At 49.7% G+C, this 12040-nt stretch overlaps 1 protein-coding gene across 1 annotated transcript in view; it reads right to left on the bottom strand.

Annotated features, from left to right (window-relative positions):
• LOC140428891 (synaptonemal complex protein 2-like) overlaps positions 1-6595 on the bottom strand; it is a 573438-nt gene extending 566843 nt beyond the window's left edge. Inside the window, exon 1 of the mRNA XM_072515538.1 lies at positions 6450-6595. The gene's annotated coding sequence lies outside the window, so the exon portion shown is untranslated. The remainder of the gene's footprint in view (positions 1-6449) is intronic.
• Positions 6596-12040: the final 5445 nt, after the last annotated feature.

The raw sequence follows: 12040 nt of genomic DNA, 5'->3' as shown, positions 1-12040 counted from the left end.
GAGGAAGAGCAGACAGGGAGATGTTGCTGAAAACAGCGGGTCTGGTGCCCGAAAGTGCATATGTTTTAATGCAAGAAGTGTAACAGGTAAGGCAGATGAACTCAGAGCTTGGATTAGTACTTGGAACTATGATGTTGTTGCCATTACAGAGACCAGGTTGAGGGAAGGACAGGATTGGCAGCTAAACGTTCCAGGATTTTGATGTTTCAGGCAGGATAAAGGGGGATATAAAAGGGGTGGACGGGTTGCGCTATGGTTAGGGAGAATATCACACTGTACTACGTGAGGACACCTCAGAGGGCAGCGAGGCTATGTGGGTAGAGATAAGGAATAAGAAGGGTGCAGTCACAATGTTGGGGGTTTACTACAGGCCACCCAACAGCCAGCGGGAGAAAGAGGAGCAGATAGGTAGACAGATTATGGAAAGGAGTAAAAGCAACAGGATTGTTGTGATGGGAGACTTCAACTTTCCCAATATTGACTGGGTCTCATTCAGTGCTAACCACTTGGACGGGGCAGAGTTTGTAAGGAGCATCCAGGAGTGCTTTTTAAAACAATATGTAGTTCGTCCAACTAGGGAAGGGGCTGTACTGGACCTGGTATTGGGGAATGAGCCCAGCCAGGTGGTAGAAGTTTCAGTAGGGGAGCATTTCAGGAACAGTGGCCACAATTCAGTTAGTTTAAAAGTGCTGGTGGACAAGGATAAGATTGGTCCTTGGGTGAATGTGCTAAATTGGGGGAAGGCTAATTGTAACAATATTAGGCGGGAACTGAATAACGTAGATTGGGAGCGAATGCTTGATGATAAATCAAGATCTGACAAGGACCGGCATGTTCCTGTGCGGAAGAAGGATAAATACGGCAAATTTCGAGAACCTTGGATAACGAGAGATATTGGAGGCCTCATCAAAAAGAAAAAGGAGGCATTTGTCAGCGCTTGAAGGCTGAGAACAAACGAAGCCTGTGTGGAATATAAGGGAAGTAGGAAGGACCTTAAGCAAGGAGTCAGAAGGGCTAAAAGAGGTCACGAAAAGTCATTGGCAAATAGGGTTAAGGAAAATCCCAAGGCTTTTTACACGTACATAAAAAGCAAGAGGGTAGCCAGGGAAAGGGCTGGCCCACTGAAGGACAGGCAAGGGAACAACAAAGAAATGTACAGCACAGGAACAGGCCCTTCGGCCCTCCAAGCCCGTGCCGACCATGCTGCCCGACTAAACTACAATCTTCTACACTTCCTGGGTCCGTATCCCTCTATTCCCATCCTCTTCATGTATTTGTCAAGATGCCCTTAAATGTCACTATCGTCCCTGCTTCCACCACCTCCTCCGGTAGCGAGTTCCAGGCACCCACTACCCTCTGCGTAAAAAACTTGCGTCGTACATCTACTCTAAACCTTGCCCCTCTCACCTTAAACCTATGCCCCCTAGTAATTGACCCCTCTACCCCGGGGAAAAGCCTCTGACCATCCACTCTGTCTATGCCCCTCATAATTTTGTAGACCTCTATCAGGTCGCCCCTCAACCTCCTTCGTTCCAGTGAGAACAAACCGAGTTTATTCAACCGCTCCTCATAGCTCATGCCCTCCATACCAGGCAACATTCTGGTAAATCTCTTCTGCACCCTCTTTAAAGCCTCCACATCCTTCTGGTAGTGTGGCGACCAGAACACTATACTCCAAGTGTGGCCTAACTAAGGTTCCATACAGCTGCAACATGACTTGCGAATTCTTATACTCAATGCGCCGGCCAATGAAGGCAAGCATGCCGTATGCCTTCTTGACTACCTTCTCTACCTGTGTTGCCCCTTTCAGTGACCTATGGACCTGTACTCCTAGATCCCTTTGACTTTCAATACTCTTGAGGGTTCTACCATTCACTGTATATTCCCTACCTGCATTAGACCTTCCAAAATGCATTACCTCACATTTGTCCGGATTAAACTCCATCTGCCATCTCTCCGCCCAAGTCTCCAAACAATCTAAATCCTGCTGTATCCTCTGACAGTCCTCATCGCTATCTGCAATTCCACCAACCTTTGTGTCGTCTGCAAACTTACTAATCAGACCAGTTACATTTTTCTCCAAATCATTTATATATACTACAAAGAGCAAAGGTTCCAGCACTGATCCCTGTGGAACACCACTGGTCACAGCCCTCCAATTAGAAAAGCATCCTTCCATTGCTACTCTCTGCCTTCTATGACATCTACCAGTTCTGTATCCACCTTGCCAGCTCACCCCTGATCCCGTGTGACTTCACCTTTTGTACTAGTCTACCATGAGGGACCTTGTCAAAGGCCTTACTGAAGTCCATATAGACAACATCCACTGCCCTACCTGCATCAATCATCTTAGTGACCTCCTCGAAAAACTCTATCAAGTTAGTGAGACACAACCTTCCCTTCACAAAACCGCGCTGCCTCTCACTAATACGTCCATTTGCTTCCAAATGGGAGTAGATCCTGTCTCGAAGAATTCTCTCCAGTAATTTCCCTACCCCTGAAGTAAGGCTCACCGGCCTGTAGTTCCCGGGATTATCCTTGCTACCCTTCTTAAACAGAGGAACAACATTGGCTATTCTCCAGTCCTCCGGGACATCCCCTAAAGACAGTGAGGATCCAAAGATTTCTGTCAAGGCCTCAGCAATTTCCTCTCCAGCTTCCTTCAGTATTCTGGGGTAGATCCCATCAGGCCCTGGGGACTTATCTACCTTAATATTTATACACCCAACACCTCGTCTTTTTGGATCTCAATGTGACCCAGGCTATCTACACACCCTTCTCCAGACTCAACATCTACCAATTTCTTCTCTTTGGTGAATACTGATGCAAAGTATTCATTTAGTACCTCGCCCATTTCCTGTGGCTCCATACATAGATTCCCTTGCCTATCCTTCAGTGGGCCAACCCTTTCCCTGGCTACCCTCTTGCTTTTTATGTACATGTAAAAAGCCTTGAGATTTTCCTTAACCCTATTTGCCAATTACTTTTCGTGACCCCTTCTAGCCCTCCTGACTCCTTGCTTAAGTTCCTTCCTGCTTTCCTTATATTCCACACAGGCTTCGTCTGTTCCCAGCCTTTTAGCCCTGACAAATTCCTCCTTTTTCTTTTTGACGAAGCCTACAATATCTCTCGTTATCCAAGGTTCCCGAAAATTGCCATATTTATCCTTCTTCCTCACAGGAACATGCTGGTCCTGAATTCCTTTCAACTGACACTTGAAAGCCTCCCACATGTCAGATGTTGATTTGCCCTCAAACATCCACCCCCAATTTATGTTCTTCAGTTCCCGCCTAATATTGTTATAATTAGCCTTCCCCCAATTTAGCACATTCATCCTAGGACCACTCTTATCCTTGTCCACCAGCACTTTAAAACTTACTGAATTGTGGTCACTGTTCCCGAAATGCTCCCCTACTGAAACATCTACCACCTGGCCGGGCTCATTCCCCAATACCAGGTCCAGTACCGCCCCTTCCCTAGTTGGACTGTCTACATATTGTTTTCAGAAGTCCTCCTGGATGCTCCTAACAAACTCCGCCCCGTCTAAGCCCCTGGCACTAAGTGAGTCCCAGTCAATATTGGGGAAGTTGAAGTCTCCCATCACCACAACCCTGTTGTTTTTACTCTTTTCCAAAATCTGTCTACCTATCTGCTCCTCTATCTCCCGCTGGCTGTTGGGAGGCCTGTAGTGACTGCACCCTTCTTATTCCTGATTTCTACCCATATAGCCTCACTGCCCTCTGAGGTGTCCTCCCGCAGTACAGCTGTGATATTCTCCCTAACCAGTAGCGCAACTCCGCCACCCCTTTTACATCCCCCTCTATCCCGCCTGAAACATCTAAATCCTGGAACGTTTAGCTGCCAATCCTGCCCTTCCCTCAACCAGGTCTCTGTAATGGCAAAAACATCATAGTTCCAAGTACTAATCCAAGCTCTAAGTTCATCTGCCTTACCCGTAATACTTCTTGCATTAAAACATATGCACTTCAGGCCACCAGACCCGCTGTGTTCAGCAACATCTCCCTGTCTGCTCTGCCTCAGAGCCCCACTGTCCCTATTCCCTAGTTCTCCCTCAATGCTCTCACCTTCTGACCTATTGCTCCCGTGCCCACCCCCCTGCCATACTAGTTTAAACCCTCCCGTGTGACACTAGCAAACCTCGCGGCCAGGATATTTATGCCTCTCCAGTTTAGATGCAATCCGTCCTCCTTATATAGGTCACACCTGCCCCGGAAGAGCTCCCAGTGGTCCAGATAATCTATGTGTGGAGCCACAGGAAATGGGCGAGGTACTAAATGAATACATTGCATCAGTATTCACCGAAGAGAAGGAATTGGTGGATGTTGAGTCTGGAGAAGGGTGTGTAGATAGCCTGGGGCACATTGAGATCCAAAAAGACGAGGTGTTGGGTGTCATGAAAAATATTACGGTAGATAAGTCACCAGGGCCTGATGGGATCTACCTCAGAATACTGAAGGAGGCTAGAGAGGAAATTGCTGAGGCCTTGACGGATATCTTTGGATCTTCACTGTCGTCAGGTGATGATCCGGAGGACTGGAGAATAGCCAATGTTATTCCTCTGTTTTTGAAGGGTAGCAAGGATAATTCAGGGACCACAGGCCGGTGAGCCTTACATCAATGGCAGGGAAATTACTGGAGAGAATTCTTCGAGACAGGATCTACTCCCATTTGGAAGAAAATGGACATATTACCGAGAGGCAGCACGGTTTTGTGAAGGGGAGGTCGTGTCTCACTAACTTGACAGAGTTTTTCGAAGAGGTCACAAAGATGATTGATGCAGGTAGGGCAGTGGATGTTGTCTCTTTGGACTTCAGTAAGGCCTTTGACAAGGTCCCTCATGGCAGACTGGTACAAAAGGTGAAGTCACATGGGATCAGGGGTGAGCTGGCAAGGTGGATACAGAACTGGCTAGGTCATAGAAGTCAGAGAGTAGCAATGGAAGGGTGCTTTTCTGATTGGAGGGCTGTGACTAGTGGTGTTCTGCAGGGATCAGTGCTGAGACCTTTGCTGTTCGTAGTATATATAAATGATTTGGAGGAAAATGTAACTGGTCTGATTAGTAACTTTGCAGACGACACAAAGGTTGGTGGAATTGCGGATAGCGATGAGAACTAATCCGGACAAATGTGAGGTAATGCATTTTGGGAGGTCTAATGCAGGTAGGGAATATACAGTGAATGGTAGAACTCTCAAGAGTATTGACAGTCAGAGAGATCTAGGTGTACAGGTCCACAGGTCACTGAAAGCGGCAACACAGGTGAAGAAGGTAGTCAAGAAGGCATACGGCATGCTTGCCTTCATTGGCCGGGGCATTGAGTATACGAATTGGCAAGTCATGTTGCAGCTGTATAGAACCTTAGTTAGGTCACACTTGGAGTATAGTGTTCAATTCTGATCACCACACTACCAGAAGGATGTGGAGGCTTTAGAGATGGTGCAGAAGAGATTTACCAGGATGTTGCCTGGTATGGAGGGCATTAGCTATGAGGAGCGGTTGAATAAACTCGGCTTGTTCTCACTGGGACGACGGAGGTTGAGGGGCGACCTGATAGAGGTTTACAAAATTATGAGGGGCATAGACAGAGTGGATAGTCAGAGGCTTTTTCCCAGGGTAGAGGGGTCAATTACTAGACATAGGTTTAAGGTGCGAGAGGCAAGGTTTAGAGGAGATGTACGAGGCACGTTTTTTACATGTAGGGGAGTGGGTGTCTGGAACTCACTGCCAGACGAGGTGGTGGAAGCAGGGACGATAGTGACATTTAAGGGGCATCTTGACAAATACATGAATAGGATGGGAATAGAGGGATACCGACCCAGGAAGTGTGGAAGATTTTAGTTTACACGGGCAGCATGGTTGGCACAGGCTTGGAGGGCCAAAGGGCCTGTTCCTGTGCTGTACTTTTCTGTGTTCTTTGTTCTTTGACGCTGTTACGGCTGCCAAAAAGGAGCGTCAAACAGCTTCTGCGCTTTTACAAGACTCAAATTACAAACTCGAGTGCTCTCATCAATCTCGGTCGTATTTATACCATCAAAACTGTGAGCTACAAAAATAAATTGCGGACCTCAAACAGAAGAATGACAGCCTTCAGGCCACTAATGCCGAGCTTCAAAGTCCTGTCTCTGACCTTCAAACCATAAATGCTGAAATCCTAAATAAAAATACAGAGCTTGAGAACATTAATGGTTATTACCAAGCTCTTCAAAACATTAATTCCAATGCAGAGAAGGAAACATACGAATTTGAAAGTGAAATCACTGAAATTCAAAAATTATTTTCTCATTCAAAGTCCACAGTCCAACTATTAACATTACAAAATAATCAGCTGCTCTCCAAAAATAACAGCCTCCAAACAGAAATTGCACAACTCTTAAAAGAAAATGGTATTCTGGACACTAGAATTTCCAGTATGGAAAATACTATCTCCAACCTGAAAATTCGTTCCACATCATTGACAAACGATCTAAAAGCTTCAAAAACGAAAAGCAGCTGCAATGCTTTTGAACAATGCAATGCATTTGAACAATCTATCCCAGTTCCAAAGATTGCTATCACGCCACGTGGTCAAGAACAAAGGGAGCTTTTCAGCTCTGATGAGGACAGTAATGAGGATGACGCTTCTGGTCACCCTGATGCTTCTGGTTACCATGGAAATGACATTCCTAGTGCCAGCACAGCTGTCATACGTAAACTGGCACTTTTACGAACTAAAAGAGTTGAAGTGGAAACGTTGGAAACGAGAGACACTGATAATGTTTACACCTACAGATCTCGATGCACATGGCACTGGCTACAGACTCCAGCTGACCCTGATAAGGTGGACAGATGGTCGAAAGACCTCCCACATCCAAAAAGGGGGTCTCAGCCATGTGGAATGAGTTAGAACGGATAAAACACACGTACAGTTTACACCCAATGGATGGTGTTCAGATTTTGTCAATAATGATTTGTGCCAGAGATAGCAAACGGCTCTCCACAGGCATCCTCAGAGCCCTGGGAGATGATTTGCAAAATCTGGACGTGGGCTGGCTGTCAATTAAAGAATGGTTAACAGCATTTAATCCACCCAAAACCGATTGGACAAAGATTACCTCCTGCGTTCAGAAAGCTTCAGAAGATCTGCAAGGTTATGATGAAAGGTTGAGAGCAATTTGGGTGGAACATTCAGGAATCGCACTTCAAGCAGGAGAACTGACTTGGGATCAGAGTACATTGGGACCATTTAAAACTGCTTTTGTCAATGGTTTAAAACCAGAATTGTCTAACGTTTTAAATCTGGTGTTCCCTGACTGGGGACTAGTGGGCACCACGTATAGGGCATTAGTAGAACGCTGTATTCAAATTGAACGAGATTTGGAAGTTAGAAATCATGATGCCCCACAAGCTGCAGCACCTGCCGGAATTGCAGCATCCACCCCGGCTGCTGGAACTGCAGCATCTACCACAGGCCCTCTCATTGCTCCATTAAAGGATTCCAGAAAACTGGGTCAAAGCAATTTTTGTGGTAAAACAGTACATTGGGCAAACATGTCGCTATCGACTAGAGTTACAGGGAAAAGACTACAATGATACACCCCGTCACTCACATCACAGGGATACACCCCGTGATAACTATAGAGAACCGCCCCATGACTCATACTATCGGGACCCACCCCATGACTACTATAGGGATCCGCCCAGGAATAAGTATGATGTCGATACGTACAAGAAACAACCTAGACCCCACCCACGGGCACCACCTAGACATGATGATGATGATGATAACGACAGGTTTCACAGACAACTTGACAGGTTTCACAGGCAACCACAACTTGAGAGATCAAAAAACTAGTGGACCCCACTCTCAGTAAGTCCATTCAAACAGCATTACACGCTTTAATTAAAAGCAATTTGGATGGATTGTATATATCACTGGGAGGACAAGACATTGATTTCCTTTTTGATACTGGGGCACAATTAACCTGAGTCCCGAATGAATATGCTACATTTTTCCCTTTAAAAAACAAAGAGTATATGCAGTGGGAGGTGATCTAGTAATCCTTCAACGGACACAGCATTTACTGCTTGAATTTGGCCCATATCAACGCATTAATGGATATCCTCTGTACATTAAATTCATCCCTTCCCTTTGATAATGGCAAAGTGAGGACTTCCGGGTGCGGCTATGCAGAGCTAGCTCGCATATTCGGTAGCTCCCGCTTGGGACGGATTTTTGGGCTCTTTTACAGGGCCCCCACGGCATTTGTTTGACATTTCCCGGTGTGGCAAGAAGACTGCAACATTCCCCTGACAGTGTCCCCCAGGAATGTTATGTCTTTTGGCTACCAGACCCGGCAGAAACAGTAAAAGATTTGGCTGCAACAGGATAAACAGGGCCTCTTCCAGCATGCAGGTGGGGGAAGGGCAAGCTTAAAGCTGCAAACTGACCTGAGGGCCTTTATCAAAAGTGAATTCTAACAGCAGAGGGAACAACTGTGAAAAGATCTCACCAAGGCCACTGAAGAAGCGGGGACGAGGCTTCCGGTGGCGGCCATGGAGGAGTAGGTCGCGCATTCGGCAGCTCCCGTCTGGAACGGACTCTTAGACCTTTTTCAGGAGTTTCCACAGACATTTTGGGGCAGATTGGTGAAGCGACACTGCCAAAAGGATTCCCTCTCGAGACTTTTGGGCTCTTTTCAGGGCCCCCAAGGGCACTTTTTTGACGTTTCCCGGTGTGGGACGGAGTTAATAATAGCTCCCCGTCAGTATATGGCTTTAACTAGGAGCGGGGTGACAAAAAAGGTGGTGGTGGAACAGAAGAAGGGAGGGAAGAAGGACAAAATGGCGGCGGGCGGAGACCAGGCAGCGTGGAGGCAGTGGGCGGAGGAGCAACAGGAGGGTATCCACCGCTGCCTCAGAGAGATTAAAACGGACCTGCTAGAGCCGATGAAGGCTTCTATTGATAAGATGCTGGAGACACAGACGGCCCAGGGGGTGGCGATCCGAGAGGCTCAACAAAAGATCTCTGACAATGAGGACGAGATCTTAGTCCTGGCGGTAAAGGTGGAGGCGCACGAGGCGCTCCACAAGAATTGGCAGGAGCGGTTCGAGGAGATGGAGAATAGGTCGAGGCGGAAGAATCTGCGGATTCTGGGCCTCCCGGAGGGGCTGGAGGGGCCGGACGTGGGGGACTATGTGGTCACCATGTTAAACTCGCTGATGGGAGCGGGGTCCTTCCAGGGGCCCCTGGAGCTGGAAGGGGCCCATAGAGTGTTGGCGAGGAGACCCAAGGCTAACAAGCCTCCGCGGGCGGTGCTGGTGCGGTTCCATCGGTTCGTCGATCGGGAGTGTGTGCTCAGGTGGGTCAAGAAGGAGAGGAGCAGCAGGTGGGAGAACGAGGAGGTTCGGATATATCAGGACTGGAGTGTGGAGGTGGCGAAGAGGAGGGGCGGGTACAATCGAGCGAAGGCGGTGCTGCACAGGAAGGGGGTGAAGTTTGGCATGTTGCAGCCGGAGCGACTGTGGGTTACCTACAAGGACCGGCACCATTATTTTGAGTCTCCGGAGGAGGCGTGGGCCTTTGTTCAGGCCGAGAAGCAGGACACAGCTTCGGGATGGGCGATTGGGGACTGCGGTGGGAATGCTATGCCTATTTTTGTTCGGGGGAGGGGCCTTTGCATTGTTTTAGGTTTCTTTTTCTCTGTGTATTTCTCTTTCGGGTTGGGGAGGGTGGATGGGACGGGTTGGGCACTGTTTTGGTTGATGTCGGGGCCTGGTAGGTGGGGGCGGAGAAGCGAGGATTGTTTCCCGCGCTTAGAACAGAGGGGGCGAGCCTATGAATGGGGAGCGGAAGAGGAGGGTGTGCCACACAATGGGGGGAGTGGCTGGGGTCAGCAAGAGTCAGCTGACTTGCGGAAGTGCAATGGGGGGAGTAAACCAGCTAGGATGGGTCCTAGCTGGGGGGGGGGGGGGAATCGAGTTGCTGCTGCTAAGATCAAGGAGGAGCTGGAGCGAGTCGGGTGGGTCAAGACGGGGGTATGCCGCTCTGGGGAACGGGCCGGGTGTGGGGTGCGGGCGCGTGGCTGGCCGAGGAGGGGTCATGGCTAGTCGGCGGGGGAGGGGGGCGGGTAGCCACCTGATCCGGCTGATAACCTGGAATGTAAGGGGACAGAATTGGCCGGGAAAGCGGGCCCGCGTGTTCGCGCACCTGAAGGTGCTCAAGGCGGATGTGGTTATGCTCCAGGAGACACACCTGAAGGTGGCAGACCAGGTAAGACTGAGGAAAGGGTGGGTAGGACAGGTGTTTCACTCGGGGCTAGATGCCAAAAATCGAGGGGTGGCGATCTTGGTGGGAAAGAAGGTGTTATTCGAGGCGTCGAGCATTGTGGCAGATAATGGCGGTAGGTACATAATGGTAAGTGGTAAGTTGCAGGGAGAGAGGGTGGTACTGGTCAATGTGTATGCTCCGAACTGGGACGATGCGGGTTTTATGCGGCGTATGTTGGGTCGGATCCCAGACTTGGAAGTGGGGGGCCTGATAATGGGGGGAGACTTTAACACGGTGTTGGATCCTGCACTGGATCGCTCCAGGTCTAGGACGGGTAGGAAGCCGGCGGCTAGAGTGTTGAGGGGATTTATGGACCAAATGGGAGGGGTGGACCCTTGGAGATTTGCAAGGCCGGGGGCTAGGGAATTTTCATTCTTCTCACATGTCCATAAGGCTTATTCTCGTATCGACTTTTTCATTTTGAGTAGGGCGCTGATAGCGAGAGTAGAGGATACCGAGTATTCGGCAATAGCCACGCCGCATTGGGTGGACTTGGAGATGGGGGAGGAGAGGGACCACCGCCCACTGTGGCGCTTGGAGGTGGGGCTGTTGGCGGACGAGGAGGTGAGCGAGCGGGTCCGAGGAAGTATAGAGAGGTACTTGGAGACCAACGACAACGGGGAGGTCCGAGTGGGGATGGTATGGGAGGCACTGAAGGCGGTGGTGAGGGGAGAGCTGATCTCCATCAGGGCCCACAAGGAGCGGAGGGAGAGGGAGAGGCTGGTGGGGGAGATGGTGAGGGTAGACGGGAGGTATGCGGAAGAACCTGAGGAAGGATTGTTGAGGAAGAGGCGCAGCCTCCAGGCCGAATTCGACCTGGTGACCACCAGGAAGGCGGAGGTGCAGTGGAGGAAGGCCCAGGGGGCGGTCTACGAGTATGGGGAAAAGGCAAGCCGGATGCTGGCGCATCAGCTTCGGAAGCGGGACGCAGCTAGGGAGGTCGGGGGAGTTAAAGACAGGGGAGGGAGCGTGGTGCGGAGTGGGGTTGGCATCAATGGGGTCTTCAGGGACTTCTACGAGGAATTCTACCGATCCGAGCCCCCACGGGAGGAGGGAGGGATGGGCCGTTTCCTGGACCAATTGAGGTTTCCAAAGGTGGAAGAGGGACTGGTGGCGGGACTGGGGGCCCCGATTGGGCTGGAGGAGCTGATCATAGGGATAGGATAGGAAGCATGCAGGCGGGGAAGGCACCGGGGCTGGATGGTTTCCCGGTCGAGTTCTACAATAAATATATGGACCTGTTGGGCCCGCTGTTAGTTAGGACCTTCAATGAGGCAAGGGAGGGGTGAGTTGTACCCCCGACGATGTCCCGGGCACTGATCTCCTTGATCCTGAAGGATCCCCTGCAATGTGGGTCTTACAGACCGATTTTCTTGCTAAATGTAGATGCCAAGGTACTGGCGAAGGTCTTAGCCACGAGGATTGAGGATTGTGTGCCGCAGATCATCCATGAAGACCAGACTGGGTTTGTGAAGGGGAGACAGTTGAACGCGAATGTGCGGAGGCTTTTGAACGTTATCATGATGCCGGCGAGGGAGGGGGAGGCGGAGATAGTGGTGGCGATGGACGCTGAGAAAGCCTTCGATAGGGTAGAGTGGGGGTACCTGTGGGAGGTGTTGAAGAGGTTCGGGTTTGGGGAGGGGTTTGTCAGGTCGGTTAGGCTGTTGAATGAGGTCCCGATGGCGAGTGTGGCCACAAATAGGAGGAGGTCCGAG

This window comes from Scyliorhinus torazame, chromosome 8, assembly GCF_047496885.1.
Source record: "Scyliorhinus torazame isolate Kashiwa2021f chromosome 8, sScyTor2.1, whole genome shotgun sequence".
Lineage (NCBI taxonomy): Eukaryota > Metazoa > Chordata > Chondrichthyes > Carcharhiniformes > Scyliorhinidae > Scyliorhinus > Scyliorhinus torazame.
Note: the sequence above shows the minus strand (reverse complement) of the source record. Positions and strands in the feature narration are given on the sequence as shown.